The sequence below is a fragment of the Microcaecilia unicolor genome, chromosome 4 (genome assembly GCF_901765095.1).
Source record: "Microcaecilia unicolor chromosome 4, aMicUni1.1, whole genome shotgun sequence".
Taxonomy (NCBI): domain Eukaryota; kingdom Metazoa; phylum Chordata; class Amphibia; order Gymnophiona; family Siphonopidae; genus Microcaecilia; species Microcaecilia unicolor.
Window position 1 is genome coordinate 164,665,359 of NC_044034.1, and position 18,563 is coordinate 164,683,921.

Here is an 18,563-nt window from a genome sequence, read left to right on the forward strand (position 1 = left end):
TACAAATATATATTTTCTTCACTGTTCAGCAGTAATTTTGTCTGGAAAGACATCTGCAGAAGAAACAGATGCAAACCTCTGTCAGTACTTTGTCCCACGGCAGTAAACAAAATAAAGTTTCATGTGCAGTGTTTGCACTGGTGGGAGCAGTTTAATTATTAGACCCTGATTACATTTTGGGGGGGATTCTATAAATGGCACTCAAAATTCAGCGCCGGAAATAAAGTCAGTGCTAAGTGCTATTCTATAAAGAGCGCGCACTCTTTATTGACTAGTACTTACAGTGGATTCCCACACCCACTCTGGATGCCCCAGCTGAAACCTGGTGTACGTCCTGGCATGCAAGTTGGGCATAGAGCTCCTATATTCTGTAACTATGCATATAAGTTTTCGGATCGCCCCCTTCTGGGTGGCAGTAATTAGGAGTTACGCACAGATATGCCCTCTGCCCTATTCTGTAACATGTGCATCTACATTTCGTAGGGGACATGGCCATGGGAGGAACATTGGCGGGACAGGGGTGTTCCCAGCAATTAGGCGTGAAGTTATAGAATACCTGCATTTGCACGCCTGACTGCCATCAGATGGACACGAGCATTTACACCAGCTTTTGGCAGGTGTAAATAATTATGCCCAAAGTTAGTACGTATTCTGTAAACTTCGTTCCACTCAGAGTGGCCTTTACAGAATAGTAGCTTACCGCGGATCATCCCGTTCCTTAACTTTGGGCTCTACTTACTGAATCTACCCTTAAATGCCCTGCTTGAGAGGGTTACTTCTATTAATAGAATAATTTAGTAGATAACAGCTAAGACTGGAGTGGCCTATCTGATGTGGTCAGGGTTGTAACTACCTTTCCATGCTCTCTTAGAACATAAATCTCATTTCGCTGTTTATTTTGTGCTGAACTTTCCATTCTCTTGCCATTTAGGTCTTTTCTGTGTTTACCGTTTCACCTTTAATAAGCTAATGTTTGCTTTAGGAGTTTTCATGGTATTTGTAAAAAGTAAGATTTAACATCTAACTAGCTGACCCAGGGCGGGAGCCAGATCCTGACTTTTGGCTATGCATAAGCTTTGGAGCTGCTGCTCTCTTTGCCCTTTCTCATCAGTTGTGAAATCATTAATTCTCAGAAATGAGCCTCTGACTGAACTGCAAAGGTGCAGCCCATTCACAAGCCCATCCAGCTGATGGAAAGGAAGCCGAGGAGAGAGGAATGAGGGGTGGTAGGACACCTTTTTCTTTTCACTTTTACTGATGCTGTAGTGTGTGTGCACACTAGTATTCTAAATATTTCCATGCTTAACACACCATGAATGCACATGCCTAAGTAATAGTCTCTCTCTATAAGAGTGATTATAGTGATTATACACTGGCACTAACATATGTTCATAATGCAGAAAGATATCTATAATGCTAGCATATATGTGTGCCTATATTTATTAATTTGGATTTTGCTCACACATTTTCTGTAGTAGCTCAAGGTGAGTTTCATTCAGGTACACTGAGTATTTCCTTCCGGTACACTGAGTATTTCCCTCACAATCTAATTTTGTACCTGAGGCAATGGAGGGTTAAGTGATTTGCCGAAGATCACAAGGAGCAGCAGTAGGATTTGAACCGGCCAACTCTGTATGTTGAGATGAGTGCTCAAACCACTAGCCCTCTCCTCTACTCTGTATGACAGTATGCCATCTATGCGTTATTCTGTAAATATGTGACTCTCTTGAATAGCACATATTTGTAAGAAGATGGAGAAATTAATCAAACACCCCGGAGGAAGAGCCACATTCAAACATGTCTCCAGTACTCAAGCTCTTTCCAGTTTCTGTCTCTTCACCCTGTTTTCTTGTTAACTTTTTCTAGTTATAAAAAACTATTTCAAAAAGCTCTAGGTGCTGTACAAAACTAAGCAATTTCTGTGACTCTTCCTCCAGGGGTTTGATAATTTTCTGTTATTGGATGATTCCAGCATGGGGTATTACTATTATCTGGATTTAGTCCATGCCATTTGAGTTACATTCAGGTAGGTATTTTTCCCGTCTCTGGAGAGCTAACAATGTAAGTTTATACCCGAGGCAATGGGGAGTTAAATGACTTGCCCAAGACCACAAGGAGCAGCAGCAGGATTTGAACCCTGTTTTCCCTTCGTGTCAGCCCTTGTTCTAACCCAGGGGTGTCTAATCTCAGCCCTTGTCAGGTTGGGTTTTCAGGATTTCCCCAATGAATATGCACGAGATCTATTTGCATAGAATGGAGGCAGTGAATGCACAAAGACCTCATGCATATTCATTGGGGAAAACCTGACTGAACTGTGGCCCTTGAAGACCTCTCCTCTGCACCATAAAGGTTCCATGATTTTGTTTACTCATTAGAAGATTCTGAGACTGCCCTAATGAAATACCTGTGGTTTCTCTCCTATGGCTGTGACCATTGGCACTCTGGGGGTGGCACATCCTTGATGCTGACATTCTCCTTCCTGCCAGCTTTGCTGTGACATTGAAAGCTGGAAGTGCTAGGAAATTTTCTGTCAGTTTCCCAGAACACAGATTAGTTTCTCGCAGAACAATCCCATGCTGGAATTCCACCTTGTGTGACATAGCACCCTGCCATGCCCACTGTGCCAAGGCCACCACAGGGGAGACAGTGGATAGGGAGCAAATTTTGTGTCCCCTGTCTCCCTTGCACCCTGTGTAGCTGACCTGTCCGCACAGCCTTCAGGATGGCTCTGGTTTCTCGGCTCAGAGTCTGATCCTGTTGGACTATGGCTAGAAACAGCTCACAGCACAGCTCATGGTCCAGATGGCTGCACCTGGATCTCTTGTTTCACTTTCTGTCCAGAAGTGGATTAAATATATATTAATATTTCAGCTGAATGTCAGAAGTTAGCAGACAAAAGGCTTGTTTACTATGAGTCCTTGGAGTCAGTGACTGAGCTGGATGCTGTTGATAGGTAGGTAGGTATCCTCATCCACCAAACCGTTCACCCATGACCCTGGCAGGAAGCAGCTGGACTGACACAGTGGAAAGCTGAGAGGGATGTAGGCACCAGGTAGGTGACCTCTGAGCCCTGAGCAGATCTATAGGCCAGGCAGCAAGTATAAACATCTAAACCGAATCTCATGGGTGTTAAGAACATTAAAGCTTATGCCCAGATTCACTGCTAACGCATGCCACTAACCTCGGTTGTTTATGTCTTTATAGTCAAGGAGTCCGTATGCTTACCTCCTGCTTTTTGAATTGTGTCCATCTTTACTTCCACTTTTTCCCCAAGGAGGCTGTTTCATGCAGCTGTCTCCATTTCCATTAAGAAATCTCTGTTACTTCCCTGCACCCCTGTGGAGTCTTGTGTCATGGCCTCTTGGTGTAGACTTTCCTTCACCTGCAGCCAGGGGCGTAGCCAGACAACAGATTTTAGGTGGGCCTACACAAGAAGTGGGTGGGCACCAAGTGTTCTCCCTCCCCCCCCCCCCCCCCCCAACCACCACCCAAAAAATATCTTAGCTGGCCGGGGAAAATGCTTCTTTCTACCTTGGCAGTCTGCAGCAGGCATGCGCTGAAAACTGAGAATGCACAGATGCTGGTATCATAGAGAGTAGTGTTTTCATTACCATCAGGGGGAAGTCTTCAGCTGGCCGAGCTTGGGATCCCCACCAGCTACCGCTAAACGTGTGCTACTGTTGGATGGGCCTGAGCCCTAAATGGGTGGGCCCTGGCCCACCTGTGGCTACGCCACTGCCCGCAGCACCTCTGAAGGTAGCGTCCCCAGAATTTTGGAATTTACTACTGGATTAGCATTTTTATCCTGTTTTTCTCAGCAGTCTTCTTCATTGGAACTCTTTGTCAGCTGGCTGCAGACTGCATTCCTTTTACAGTCATAGCAAGTGGATCAGAGTGCAGACAAGTTACATCCAGCACTGTTTCCATGAGGTACCACAGTCATGGGCTTAGTTTGACAGTTTCATTTGGGGGAGGGGGCAAATGGTGGGGCGTGGAACATTAGCATATTCATTTGCATACATACATCTTGTACATATTAATTTTAGTTATTCAAAACATGCACACACAAGCCTAGAACACTGAATATGAAACCAGTATATATATAGGGGACCACAAAAAAAAACAGACAAAAACTGAAATGGAGACCCCCCCCCCCCCCCCCCCCAAGAAAGCCAGACTCTACAAGCAGGGCAATACTGGTAAGAGAGAAACAGAAACATTTTTTTTTCCTCCTGTACTCTGCAAAATATAAAACAAAAAAAATAAATGTACATTTAACAAAGCAGGCACGTCTCAATCTTTAAAAAAATATTAAATAAAAATATTTTTTTCTTTTCTATCGTCTGAGCACTTTATTTTTCTGATTGGGCTGGTCCCACTCTCTTCCGCTTTTCATGTGTCAGTCTTCTAAATTCTTTTCCAGGTTGACTTTCCCATTTCTTCTCTCTCATTGTCTTCCTTTCCCATTCAGTCACCAAGTCTGCTCATCTTCTGCTCTGTTCCTCTTCCCCCCTCACCCCTAGTCGCATCCATCTTCTGCTCCTTCTCCCTCCCCCCACCCACACCCTCTAGTCCATCCATCTTCTGCTCCCTCTCCCACACCCCTTAGTCCCATTCATCTTCTGCTCCCTCCCCTACCAAGTCCCACTCATCTTCTGTTCCCCTTCCCCCACACCCCTAGTCGCATCCATCTTCTGCTCCCTCTCTCTCTCCCACACTCCTAGTCCCATTCATCTTCTGCTCCCTCGCCCTCCCCCACACCCCCTCACAACCCTAGTCCCATCCATCTTCTGCTCCTTCTCCATCTCTCTCTCTATTCCCCCCCCCTCCCGTGGTCTCTTTTTTTTACCCTTCCCCCACCCGGGCCTGCCCAGCTCCTGTCTCTCTCGCTGTTCCAGCCCCCCTCCCCCACCGCCGCTGCCACCACTGCACTGGAGTCTTCCAGTGGCGCCCAGTATCACCCCCCTCAGTCTTCCAATCACCCGAGCCGCCGGTAGCCTCAGCAGAGAGCAGTACGCACTCTGCTTTAGACCTGCCCCAGAAACCCTTCTCTCTCTTACAGCTTCCCACCTACACGGGAACAGGAAGTTGAAGGAGAAAGAAAGGCTTCCCTCTGGGGGCAGGTCTAAAGCAGCATGAGTACTGCTTTCTGCTGAGGCTGCTGGCGAGTCAAGGGATTGGAGGATGGGGTGGCAGCTTGTTTGGGGGGGGGGCACTGCCCCCCTCGAACTACACCAATGCACACAGTGTTGATGAGTCATACATGGTGTTTCTACAAAGTACAATGCACTGCTAACGAGTCACATGTATTTGTATGAGGTTTTGTGCAGTGTTGACGAGTCACACTCAGCACTGTTTGTATGAAGTACCATGCACTGTTAATGAGTCTCACTAGGCGCCATTTGTATGAGGTACCACACACTGCTGACACATTGCACTCAGCACCATTTGTACGAGGTACCATGCACTGTTAACAAGTCACACAGCTCTGATTGTACAAGGTATCATGCACTGCTGATGAGTCACACTCAGCACTGTTTGTATGGGGTACCACGCGCTGCTGACGAGTCATACTCGGCGCCATTTGTATAAGGTACCACACACTGCTGACACATAGCACTCGGTGTCATTTGTACAAAGTACCATGCATTGCTGACGAGTCACGCTTAGTTCTGATTTATAGGAACTATCACAGTGCTGATGGGTCACATGCTGCACCGTTTATATGAGCTGTGACACAGAGCTATTTTATATGGGCTGCCATGCAGTTTTATTTATTGATTTATTTATTTGTGACATTTATATCCCACAATATCCCAAACAAGTTTGAGTTCAATGTGGTTTACAATAAACAGTATGGGATACGTAACAAAGAATAATGCATAAGAAAGTACTTTGTTGTAAGAATCCAATTTTACAATACAATATCATAAACATACTGGGACAGCTATGGATGTTTAACATTTAGAAAATCTATTATGAATGAGAAATTGTGCATGAAGCAAAGAGAAAGTTAATGGTAAATAGAGTAATAAGCAATTCAGGTGATAATTAATTGTTTGAGATATGGTCGTTCTTTGTGAGGGGTTTGTTTGAATAGGAACGATTTACTACTACTTATTTCTATAGCGCTACAAGGCATACGCAGCGCTGTACACCATACACAAAAAGACAGTCCCTGCTCAAAGAGTTTGCAATCTAGATAAGACAGGCAGACAGACAGAACAATTAAGGGTAAGGGAATAAAGAGGTGAGGATATATAGCATATAATCCTGCATTTCCTCTGGGGTGCTCTCCCTCAGTTTTCACTAGGTGGAAGAGACATGGGTTACTGTCCTGGGGGCAATTAATGGATGTTAACAGTTTTTTTCTTTTGCTGACTTGGCGGCCACTTATCAGCTGCCTCAAAGTGACTTCTATGCTTATCATCAGCTTATTCACTTTTTTACTTCTTCTAATTTGAAAGACAAATTGTTAGGGGAGGAAACCTTCCTAGAGGGGATATGTGCTGACTTTAAGGATACTAGGTTTTTAATTTCCTGGATTTTGCGGAATCTAGTATATTCCTGTATATTTCTTATTTTGGGTTTTAAGGAGTTCCACCATTTGGTTCCTAGTTAAGTGAAGTCTGCAAAGTGGACAGTTTTGTAGATCACTTTTTTGCAATTTGGGAGGTGTACTCTGAGTTCCGGTGCATTCTGCGTAGTGCTATTTGTGTGGGCTACCATGCAGTGCTGACTGGTCACATGCAGCACTGCATGGTTTGTGCAGTAGCTTGGGAAGCCAAGTAAGCACCTATTGCATAAAGACATCTAAATGTCTATGTATCTTAATGCAGCCTGACACATTTACAGCAGCTCAGGAACAGGTGTAGGTGTACACGGGAAAAGTACACACGTAGGTGTGCACTTCAGCCACACACATATGCATATCAATCACACACTCACACACACATATCAGTCACACACATACACACACACAAGCATATCAATCACACACACACACACACACACACACACATATGTCTATCAATCATACATACACATAAACACAAGGATGTCAGCTACACACCAGACGCCTGCCCTGGAGACCACATGAAAAAGATGAATGATCTAATCCACCACTGGGTCTTTCAATTATGCCTAAAGTACTTAGAACTAAGGAGTGAATTTTCTGTATGATAATTTGCTCCTCTAATGAGATAAAGGTGTGCTGTAGGATTATTTCAACTACGGTAAAAGCCCAAACCCTACTGAACTAGTGGGAAAGTAATTGGGGGAAGGGGGACAGTCTGGTGAGCTGCACCTCTCATGAATTCATGATATAATATTTAGAGTTATTATACTGTAATTCTGCTGAATTTGTTCTTGAATTACTAGAGATTGGTTTGTAAAGACCGTAAGTAAGAAGCTAGTGTCACAGTACCTGCTCATGGTGTCCGCCACATCCTAGAGGAGAAATAAGACAGAGAATATTTCTAGTTAGATTTCAGTTTGTGAGCAGACTTTATGGGGTCATTAGTCTTCTCTGTCACACAAGGGAATCAGACTTCTGAAGATTTTCAACTCACTCTTCCCTGTTTTAGGGACTTCTCTCTGGAACTCCTTCCCCATTGATATTAGGATGGACAACAATTACCTCAGCTTTAGGAAGAAGTTAAAAGCCTTGTTGTTCCCAAAGCCTGTCATGTGATTAACTGGTTCCACATCATTACCCCTAGATATGCTTAGGCTGCCATTACACTCCTCATACATCACACTACTCACAATCCTGTTCTCTGCATTGTTATAGTCAAGTAATTTAATTATTGTAAACCGCACTGAAACCTGGTAAGGGGATTTTAGCATTATATAAGACTTAATTGAATTGAATAGGTGTGTATTTTCTAAACTATGCCATGTACTTATTATTCTGTCGGTATCCACCCAAACTCCTCCCCCAAACACATTTTCACCAGGTCACATATAAGCGTGTGCCTATTTGTGTTTGCACATACATATGGGGTATTTTTATAAGAGGTCTTTTACATGTGCATGTAAGTGTCTTTAAGTAAAAAATTCTGTATTGAATGACCTCCATATCATCCCACAGGCTGGATTTGCAAAGGGATTTGTTCTTGTGTCTTATTTTTATAAGTTGGGCCAAGCTTGTTAACCGAGTATAGTTTAATATTTAATTGTATCCTATAAATGATTAGTCTGGGGCGCACCAACAGACAAGTGAAGAATTATGCAATGGGATTTGGTCTCTCAGAACTTGCTGAGCTGAAGAGAAACCAGCAGCTCAGTGCAGAGAGGGGCAGAAGGGTTAGAGACAGGTTTGCCAAAAGTGTATTTGGATTATGTGCTGGGGAAACAGACATGAGTTAGTAGATGAATGGAGAGCGTGATGGATATCCATAAGGGAAGAGAAGGAAGATGGAGCTAGTTTATGATGGATTTGGAAAACAATGAGGCTCCTTTTGAACTGGTCTCGGAATGGACAAGGAGCCAGTGGAGTTCTGAGGGCTGGTGTGAGTTATAGCCCCACTTCTGGAGTGAGTGAGTGAGAAGGTATCCAGTATTGGAGCTGGATTTAAGATCAGGAAGATGAGAACAGGAGTCCCCCCTAAGAACCTGGAGATCATTGAACTTTATTCCTGGATGCCAAAGTGCACAGAGGCAAGGAAAAGCCACAAATTTTACCACAAGGTCATAAAAAGAAAGTCTTTATTGAGATACCCAAAGTGATCACGTTTTGCCCTCAGGCTGCATCAGAGATGGTACTTCATAAAAAGATGGCCCATAACAGAATTCCTGATAGAAGAGCCAATTGATTGTTCTCACCAATATAATAAATATAGTAGCCCGTAACACAGTGTCTAATAAAGAGCACCAATCGTTTAGTTTACTTTATTATTATTTATAACCCACCTTTACCCAAGGTGGGGTACAAGTTATATACATAATATAAAACTAAAAATTCAGTATACAAAACAAATGCACATCACATGTAGATACAAACCAAGAGCAAAATAGGTCATCCCAGGGTTCAAAAGGCTGCACTCAGTCCTTCCAGAGAACTCAGGACAGTTCAAATACCTGGCCCAATAGATGACATCTTAATAGTTTCTTAAAACACAGATTAAAGTCATTTTAACAGCAAGGGCAATTGATTCTACTCTTGGGGTCCAGTCACTGAAAAGCTCCTTTGGCCTCAGCAACATACAGTGACACTGCTAGTTAATTGGCTAAATTGCAGTAACATTAGTTAGCATATCTGGGTTTAAAAAGGGTTTGGACAGGTTCCTGGAGGAAAAGTTCATAGCCTGCTACTGAAATGGGCATGGGGGAAGCCAGTGCTTGCCCTGGGATTGGTGTCATGGAATCTTGATACTAACTGGGTTTCTGCCAGATACTTGTGACCTGGACTGGCCACTGTTGGAAGCAGGATAGTGGGCTAGATGGACCATTGGTCTGACTCAGTATGGCTATTCTTATTTTAAAGAGTGTTGGCGTTTCAGAAGAAATTTTTTACTGCACCTCCTCAGAGCTTGGAAGTCATAGAGTTTTATTCCTAGAGACAGGAAATCTGAGCTGAGGTGTTGGGCTAGAGTGCTAAGGTTGTTCCTCTTCAGAGTGACACCTCTGCATGGCCCTCAAGTAAGTGGGAAAATAATGCTTCTCACTCTCCCCAAATGTGGCGCCCTAGGCAGTTTCCTATGTTGTTTGTGTTTAATGCGGATTTTGGATTTTAGGAGGACATAAAAAAACAGATGTGTTTATCTAGGAGAAGAGAAATAAAAGAGACTGGATGCATGTTTGATATCAGAGTCAAGAAAAAAGAAATTACTTAATAATTTCCGCTCAGAAGAATCTCAAACCTATTGAGGAGCAGGAAGCTGAGATTACAAGCATCATGAGTGGTAGCTGGGACTGATGAGGGAAGTTGTGGAAAAGCAAAGGCACAGCAGAGGAGGGGGTCAGAAAAAAAAAGGACTTTTGTATTTGAGGTCTGCAATTACCAAGTACAAAGAGAAGGCACCTCCGGAACAGGGGGTGGGGGTAGGGAAGAAGTTGGCTAATTTACACCCATCTTAATCCTGAGTATGCTCCTTTCACTCTTTAAGATTTCCTTTTCCTGCTCATTAAGGATTTAAGCCTAAGATTATTGAGGTTAACAAGCCTCTGGCCGGATGTAGGTCTAAGGAAGATGCCAGGGGGGCTTCCAAGCACAGGCTTTGTGGGCAGTTGTGGTTTCAGGCTTTGGGGTTCCTGCTCTGGCAGTGATTCTTGCAGCTGTGTTAAAGTGAACAGTGGTAGGGGTCAACTCAGGGGCTGCTGCAGGATGATTAGTTAAAAATGGCAGGGGAACTGAGAGGCACTGGCAAGCAATGGATAGATGGGAAGAAACCAGGAGACTCAGGTAGGTAGAGCCGGGGTCATCACACAATGTAGTCTTGACCACCACGGGTTCCACCATTAATCTTATCCATCTTACCTTTGTACATTATGGGCTAGATTCTGTGAGTGGCACCCAACGATAGACACCGAAATAATGTGCATTCAGCACGAATTCTGTAAAGGCAATTCTATGCTGAACAGTCTTTATAGAATACTAGTGGTGCGAGCGTTTTTGCCTGCCATAAGCTGGTATAACTGCTCACACCTAACTACTTTCAGTTAGATGTGGAAATGGAAGAATTCTATAACTCGGAACGTAAATCCTGGGAACACTCTTGACCAGCTCATGCCTTTCCCTTGTCCATGCCCCTTTTAGAATTGAGCACGAGATGAATTGAGCACATAGGTTATAGAATAGGTGCGGATCTGTGATCCACACGTAAATAGTAATTAGTGCCAATGATTGATTGACATTAATTTAGCCAATTACTGTAGGCATTAAGGCTTTTTTTGAGGGGGAGGGGTACTTGGGGGTACTGAGTACCAGCACCTTTTCCATTGCTACAATTGACCCATGGACCCCAAGTTTTAATGAAGGAGACCAGGCTCTACACACCAATTCTGCCTTGTCATAGATTCTATGACTGGTTGCAGAGGGCCTGGCTATTTTGGGGTGGGTCCCTCTGTGATTTCCTCACCCCTGAAGAGTGACCTAGCATTTGAGCACTGGCACCTTTTTTGCTAGAAAATAACGCACTGGTAGGCGTGGATCACATTCCACCAAACTTTGAGTGGCCTGTACAGAATTTAGGGGGGGGGGGATCACCTCTCTCTACTCTCCTCCTTTATGTATAACTCTTCTTGTAAAATTGTAGACCACCTTTCAGCATTGCTCATAATGCAATTGGCAGTATATTGAGCGCTGGTCAATAAGTAAATAAAAGGATGAACAGTTTGGCTTAAGATTCAGGAAAACTTTAGGCTGTTCTTCCAGGTTGTCTTTTATTTATTTCTCATTGGCTTAAAGCTGTTGCTAAACTGTTCTGAAATTCTGTCCTCGTGGCCTAGAATTAAATGTGGTGGGATAGGGTGGATAACTTTTTTTCAGAATGCTGTGAGGTGCTCTCTTTCCTCTGTGGGGAGCTTGTACGGTGAGGCACTTGATCTTCCCACTTCTAGGCTTTCTGTTGACTATAGTGACTGACTGGGTCCCTGCATGAGCTCACTCCCTACATGCAGATCTAGTGGTATTCCTCATCTATGGTCCTTCTCTGCTGGTGGATCTAGGGGCACATCCCCACTCAGGGTGCTTCCCCGCCCCCAGGTATAAAAGGGACCTTGGCTTGCCCAAGGCCCATCCCTATCCACAGATCCAAGGGAAATGTGACTACCCTGGACCCCTCCCACTCCTAGGCTGTGGCAGGGAGGCACAGTTGTCTCTGTCGAGGACCCTCCTTGTCTTGGATCTGAGGTGAAGATTCCTGCCCCCCACCTGCAGACCTGGCCGGGGGAGGGATCCCTGCTCCTAGCCCCTTTCTGCTTCTGGGAAGCACTGGTAGCTATATTCTGAAGGCCAAAAAAGTCACAAAGCTTTAGTGTGTGCACTAAAACTGGGACTGCAGCAAAATCCAGATACCAAGCAGCAGAGTGAGAGGTGCGAGACCTATACTTCATTATGCACTGAGACTTACAGGGTATCATGTATTTTCAAGAAATAATGTGTAATCTACACACAGCTGAGCCAAGCGAGTTTTATGAGGTGCAGTCTCAGAAACCGACTCTAAACAGAGAAAATCACTAGCAGCAGAGCTTTACTCACCCTGCCCCTACCCAGCGTGGATACAGTGCCAGAGTCTTGTCATGGAAAAACTGGACACCATGTTATTCTCGGCCTACCTGTCCTGTATACAGGAAGCTGGAGCAGGGGACATCAGTGGGGACAAACTCACATATACATGTGTGCACACATAACAGCAGGCCAGGGCATAGCTGGTGCAAGGGGGCAGGCACCCTAGGCAAACCTTCAGCCTTATTATGCTTCCCTCAATTAACTTTTAGATCGCTAGCCTGCAGCCCCCCTGAATGATTTTGATAATTCAGCTCAACAATCATGATCAGCACATACACATTCTATAAAACCGGAAGTGTTGATTCACTCTATAAGTTTGTGTGGCTGTTAGGATCTACTGTTTTGCTTTGCCTGCAGCTGCTTTTTGCTGCCTCCAAGAAGCTGCTGGCGAGGCAATTGCCTAGTCTTGCCTAATAGTTGGCTGGCCCTGGGCCAAGGGTAGTGATATCTGTGTACAAGTTTTTGTTAGAACAGGTTTGTTATGGTACTTTAAATTTGACACCTGTACATCTCACCCTCTGACCATGTAGCAGGTATGTCCACCAGGGTGCAGCTAGCCCTCCAATTGAGGGGGGGGCAGGGGTGGACTGGGGGAGTAAGTTTCAAGTTTTATGAGGGGTTTACTATTCTGCCTATCAGACCATGTGTCTAGGTGGCTTACATACTAAAAAGTTACATCAAAAAAAGTTTAGCATATATATGTTGACAATACAGGGGATGAGAGAGGAGGGAAATGGGACTTGATATACTGCCTTTCTGAGGGGTTTTTTTTTTTTTTTGCAACTACATTCAAAGCGGTTTACCTATATTCAGGTACTTCTGGAGGGGCATAATCGAACGGAAACGCCTATCTCCATGGGCGTTTATCTCCAAGAACGGGTCCGTGAAGGGGCAGGCCGAACTGTATTTTTGAAAAAATGGACGTTTTTGAGCTGGGCGTTTGTTTTTTTTAGCGATTAATGGAAACTAAAATCGTCCAGCTCAAAAACGTCCTAATCCGAGCCATTTGGTCGTGGGAGGGGCCAGGATTGGTAGTACACTCGCCCCCCTGATATGCCAGGACACCAACTGGGCACCCTAGGTCAGTGCGGTGGACTTCAGAAAAAGCTCCCACATGCATAGCTCCCTTACCACGGGTGCTGAACTCCCAACCCCCTCCCCCAAAACCCACTACCCACAAATGTACAACACTACCATAGCTCTTAGGGGTGAAGGGGGCACCTACATGTGGGTACAGTGGGTTTTGGAGGCCTCCCATTTACCAGCACAAGTGTTACAGGTAGGGGGGGGATGGGCCTGGGTCCACCTGGCTGAAGTGCACTGCAGTACCCACTAAAAGTGCTCCAGGGACCTGCATACATGCAGGCCTCTAGAACTTGTTACTGCTGTAAAACATTGGCACACCAGTTTACACCTGAAGACTAATCTCTCCGAAAACATCCTTTATTGGACAGATCAGAGGTTGTGCCCCACCACTGGCAACGAGTCTCCCTGGTAGTGAGATTAGCAGGTCAGAGCTGGCAGAATGCTGTACAATGCCCTCTTTCAGCCACATTCAAGGTAAGAACTAAGTTCTCTAACGTGGCTAACACAAGGAAGGGATCTAAAACTGGCTTTAAAAATGGCCACTACCTCATGGACTACCGGAAACAAAACTGGACACACTCTGACCCAGTAGGCAGGGGGAAAAGCACCATGGGAGAAGAGCCTACCAACTACCAACATCGTGAGACTGTAACACAAGCTAATGAAATCACGGAGCCCAATACCCTACACCCACCACAATGCAATGCTGATGTGACCCTGTAGTGTACCCGAGAGCCATATCTGACCCAGGGAAAAGCTGTGAGAGGATCGAACATATTCTGCTGTCATGGAGGTGGGTACGGCATTTGAGGCTGGCATAGAGGCTGGAAAAAAGTTTTTAAAGTGGGTTTTTTTTGGTGGGAGGGGGTTAGTGACCACAGGGGGAGTCAGGGAAGGTCATCCTTGATTCCCTCCAGTGCTCATCTGGGCAGTTGGGGCACTTTTTTGGGACTTGTTCGTGAAAAAAAGGGTCCAAAAAAAAAGTGACCCAAAATCGCGGTAAAAACGCCTTTTTTTTTTTTTTCAATTATCAGCTAAAGACGCCCATCTCTCCTCGGCTGATAACCATGCCCCAGTCCCACCTCCACCACGCCTCCGACACGCTCCCATCAACTTTATTACTTTCCGCGACGGAGTGCAGTTGGAAACGCCCAAAATTGGCTTTTGATTATACCGATTTGGGCGCCTTTGCGAGAAAAACACCCATCTCCCGATTTGGGTCGAAATATAGGCGTTTTTCTCTTTCGATGATAAGCTGGATAGTGTACCAGAGGCAATAGAGGGTTAAGTGACTTGCCCAGAGTCACAAGGAGCTGCAGTGGGAATTGAACTCAGTTCCCCAGGATCAATGTCCACTGCACTAACCACTAGGCTACTCCTCCACTCCACTCCAATATCCATTATACATTCCCTCCTCTACCGCCCTCCCCCACACCCATGCATTAAAAATACCTTTACTGGTGGGGATGCCAAAGCCCCACCAGCCAAAGAAATTCAGTGTCCGAGCTGCTGCCCTCCTCCTTGTGCTGCTGCTGTAATGCGGAAGTCTGCAATGTGCCTCCAGCCATTGACTCAGGGACTCCCCAAGATGCTCAGTTCTTGCACACAAGAAGGAGGGGAGTGGCCAAATTTCTTTGGCTGGCAGGGCTTCGGCATCCCTGCCAGCCATTTATCGGGGTGCTACAGGTTTGGAGGGGGCCTGAACTCAAAGTGGAGTGGCCCAGGTCCCCCATGGCAATGCCACAGCTGTCCACAAAAAAGACAACTGCACCCAAAGGAAGGGATCAGGACAGTGGCATAGTAAGGGAAGATGGCACCCAAGGCGGGCGGTCCACCTCCCACCCTCTCCCCTTACTATGCTACTGATGCAGTCAGGTGCATAGCTAGACCTCAATTTGGGGGGGGGCTTGAGCCCAAAGTGGGGGGGGGGGAGACACATTTTGCCCCACTTCCCTGCTGCTCTCTGTCCCCACCATAACCCCACATACCTGGACTAGCATGGGTCTCCAAGCCCCTTTAGCAGAAGCCTTCCTCCAGCACTGTTCATTGCCAAATGCCATCTGCCCTGCTTCCCCCCTCGTGCATGCTCAATTTAACTAAAACCAAGCATGTATGGGGGGGGGGGGGTGAGGTGGGGTTGGGGAAGCAGGGTAGGCAGCGTGGATGTGCTGGAGGAAGGCTTCTCTTAGCGGGGCTTGGTGACCCCTTCCAGCCAAACCAGCAGACCTGGGGGGCCTAGGCCCCCCATGGCTTTGCCACTGCTGCCAACTGCCTCACCAGCCCCTCACCAGATGCTGCCACCAGATCATAGATGCAACGGTGATGGTCATTATCAGAAGGCACTTGAGCCTCCCAGCCACACTCTGACAACGTGGCTGGGTGGTCCCATGTTGTCTTCCGATGCCTGTAGGTCCTTGAGATGCCGGATGCATGCTGCATCAACAGTTGAGGTCGGAGGGACCACACCCTGCGTCTGGCAGTCATTATTAAAATCAGCACTTATGATGATGACTGTTTTCTGTTTTGGGGAGCTCAGGGACCAGGACTAGAAGCAGCACTGTGTCGGTCAATGTCAGTGTTGCCAGCTCCCCTGCTAAGACGGCACCCAGGGTGGCCCCCCCCCCTCCCCCTTACTGTGCTACTGGATCAGGCTTTGTGTGCAGGTAGTTGAATGTAAAAGAGCAATGCTGGATCTGTCTGTAGTCCAGGGGGAATGATGCATGTTGTGCTGAAAACCTTACAGCCCCCTGCACAAAGATAATTAGAGGCTTTTTAGCTGAACTATTACCTTCCTAACCCTCCTGTTTACTATGCCATGCGCTAATGCCAACACAGCCCATTCACTTTGAATGGGCTGTGTCAGCATTGCCACGCGGCTTAGTAAACAGGGGTTAAGTGTGGTTCAGAAGTATTTTCCTATTCGGGGACATTTCCTATAGCTTTGGGGTTGAACTTGCAAAGAAAAAATGTAGGGGAGCCCATTTTTTGTACACTAATCTGTGATTTATCCTCTCTCTTTCTCTTGCCTTTATGGTCCAAGATTCCAGCATTTGGTCTTGTATTCTGCATTTTGCAAGTGCATCCATTGTTTTCTAGCCTTTGTGCACTCCTTCGGGCGCCTATATGTTTGCTATTCTCTCTATCTTTGTCAACTATTCTGCTGGACTGCCTACCCATGTCATCTTGCGTCTCTGTAATCTAGGGAGGCTGACTTCTCCCTTCAACCATCCCTGGCTCCTCTCAACATTTTAAGGTAAGCTTCCATACTCTCATGCCTTTGACTCTTTCCCCTACTGAACAACCCTCTTATCATACCTCACTCCAAGTTGGTCTCTTGAATGTTCATTCCATTTGGCGTCTCACCTAGTTAATGATCTTATTGTTATATATTTAATTGTGTGTGGTTTTTATTTTTCTGTTTTGCTTTGTTTTGAAGGGTTTGAATGCAGTTTCATAACTTAGCAAGAGGAGTGACGGGAAATATGATGCAGATGTTTAAATTCTTGATAAAGAGTAAGGAATAAAACAAGCTTTTCTAAAAATGGGCAGGTTATAGAACTAGAGGACATGAAATGAAGCTGCAAAGGGATCTAGGTGTCGTCGTTGATGATACGTTGAAACCTTCTGCTCAGTGTGCTGCTGCGGCTAAGAAAGCAAATAGAATGTTAGGTATTATTAGGAAAGGAATGGAAAACAAAAATGAGGATGTTATAATGCCTTTGTATCGCTCCATGGTGCGACCGCACCTCGAGTATTGTGTTCAATACGCCGCATCTCAAGAAAGATATAGTGGAATTAGAAAAGGTGCAGAGAAGGGCGACGAAAATGATAAAGGGGATGGGACAATTTCCCTATGAGGAAAGGCTAAAGCGACTAGGGCTCTTCAGCTTGGAGAAAAGGCGGCTGAGGGGAGATATGATAGAGGTCTATAAAATACTGAGTGGAGTTGAACGGGTAGATGTGAAGCGTCTGTTCACGCTTTCCAAAAATACTAGGAATAGGGGGCATGTGATGAAGCTACAATGTAGTAAAATTAAAATGAATCTGAGAAAATTTTTCTTCACTCAATGTGTAATTAAACTCTGGAATTCGTTGCCAGAGAATGTGGTAAAGGCGGTTAGCTTAGTGGAGTTTTAAAAAGGTTTGGACAGCTTCCTAAAGGAAAAGTCCATAGACCGTTATTAAATGGACTTGGGGAAAATCCACTATTTCTGGGATATGCAGTATAAAATGTTTTGTACATTTTTGGGATCTTGCCAGGTATTTGTGACTTGGATTGGCCACTTTTGGAAACAGGATGCTGGGCTCAATGGACCTTTGGTCTTTCCCAGTATGGCAATACTTATGTACTTATGTAACTTAAAGGCAACATCAGGAAATATTTTTTTCAAGGAGGGTGTGGATTTCTGGAGTGCTTTTCCCTGGGAAGTGGTGGGCTCAAATACTGTTTATCCCATGTCTTTTTAAAATTCTGTCACTGAGGTTCCCTATATGGAATAGAGCTTAATTAACTTTCACACTTTAAAGAAAAAAAAGAGGCATAGAGGGAGGTTGACTGAACCAGGTGTCAGTTATAACCCTAAAGACCCGCACAGAGTAATAGGTACAACCCTGGCCGTCTTTCTGGGCAGACTGGAGGGGCCATGTTGGTCTATGAAATGATGACACCTTCAGAAACTGTAGATCTTATCACCGAGATGGGTGGAGTTGAGGTGCATTGGTAGAGCTGAGTTTTGGGAGTGCTGGAATAGCAAAACTGAGGTACATAGATAGAGCTGTGCATATGGGTTGTTTCAGTAATGGAATAGCAGAGGCATCTACAGGGAGCTACACTGTGTTGGAGAAATATTCTCCCCCTTCTTCTCCCTCCAGTGATATTTAGAGCAGCTTAAGGCTGGTATGGAAGGAGGGGGAGAACTCACAGAGAGATTTGTTCCAGTGACAGATGGAACTTTTCCACGTTTTTGTTTTTTTTGTTTTTTTTTTTTGCTCAGATCAGCAGCTGGCTGCCAGCAGTTTTCCCCTCTGCTCTCTCACAGTGATCATTTGTTGAGGTCAGCAATAAATATGAGAGAGCCTGCCTTTCCCCTCTTACCTAAGAGAGAGGGGAAGATCTTACAGCAGAGCTTGAAAGTATCACCAGGACCCATTGTGAACACACCGCGGGCCTGGAGCTGCTCAGGAGAATTCACCACAGGTAGCATGGAGGGTGCCAGAGACTGCAACAGCTTCAGAACCTGGTACT

The 18,563-nt window shown here is 45.4% G+C and overlaps 1 protein-coding gene across 4 annotated transcripts in view; it reads left to right on the forward strand.

Moving 5' to 3' along the window:
• Positions 1–1,132: 1,132 nt before the first annotated feature.
• LARGE2 (LARGE xylosyl- and glucuronyltransferase 2) overlaps positions 1,133–18,563 on the forward strand; it is a 76,105-nt gene continuing 58,674 nt past the window's right edge. The window contains exons 1-2 of one of the 4 annotated variants that reach the window (XM_030200844.1): positions 1,160–1,226; positions 18,313–18,515. The gene's annotated coding sequence lies outside the window, so the exon portion shown is untranslated. Of the gene's footprint in view, positions 1,227–18,312; positions 18,559–18,563 lie in introns of all 4 variants that reach the window. The other 3 variants (XM_030200842.1, XM_030200838.1, XM_030200840.1) reach the window with 3 other exon arrangements.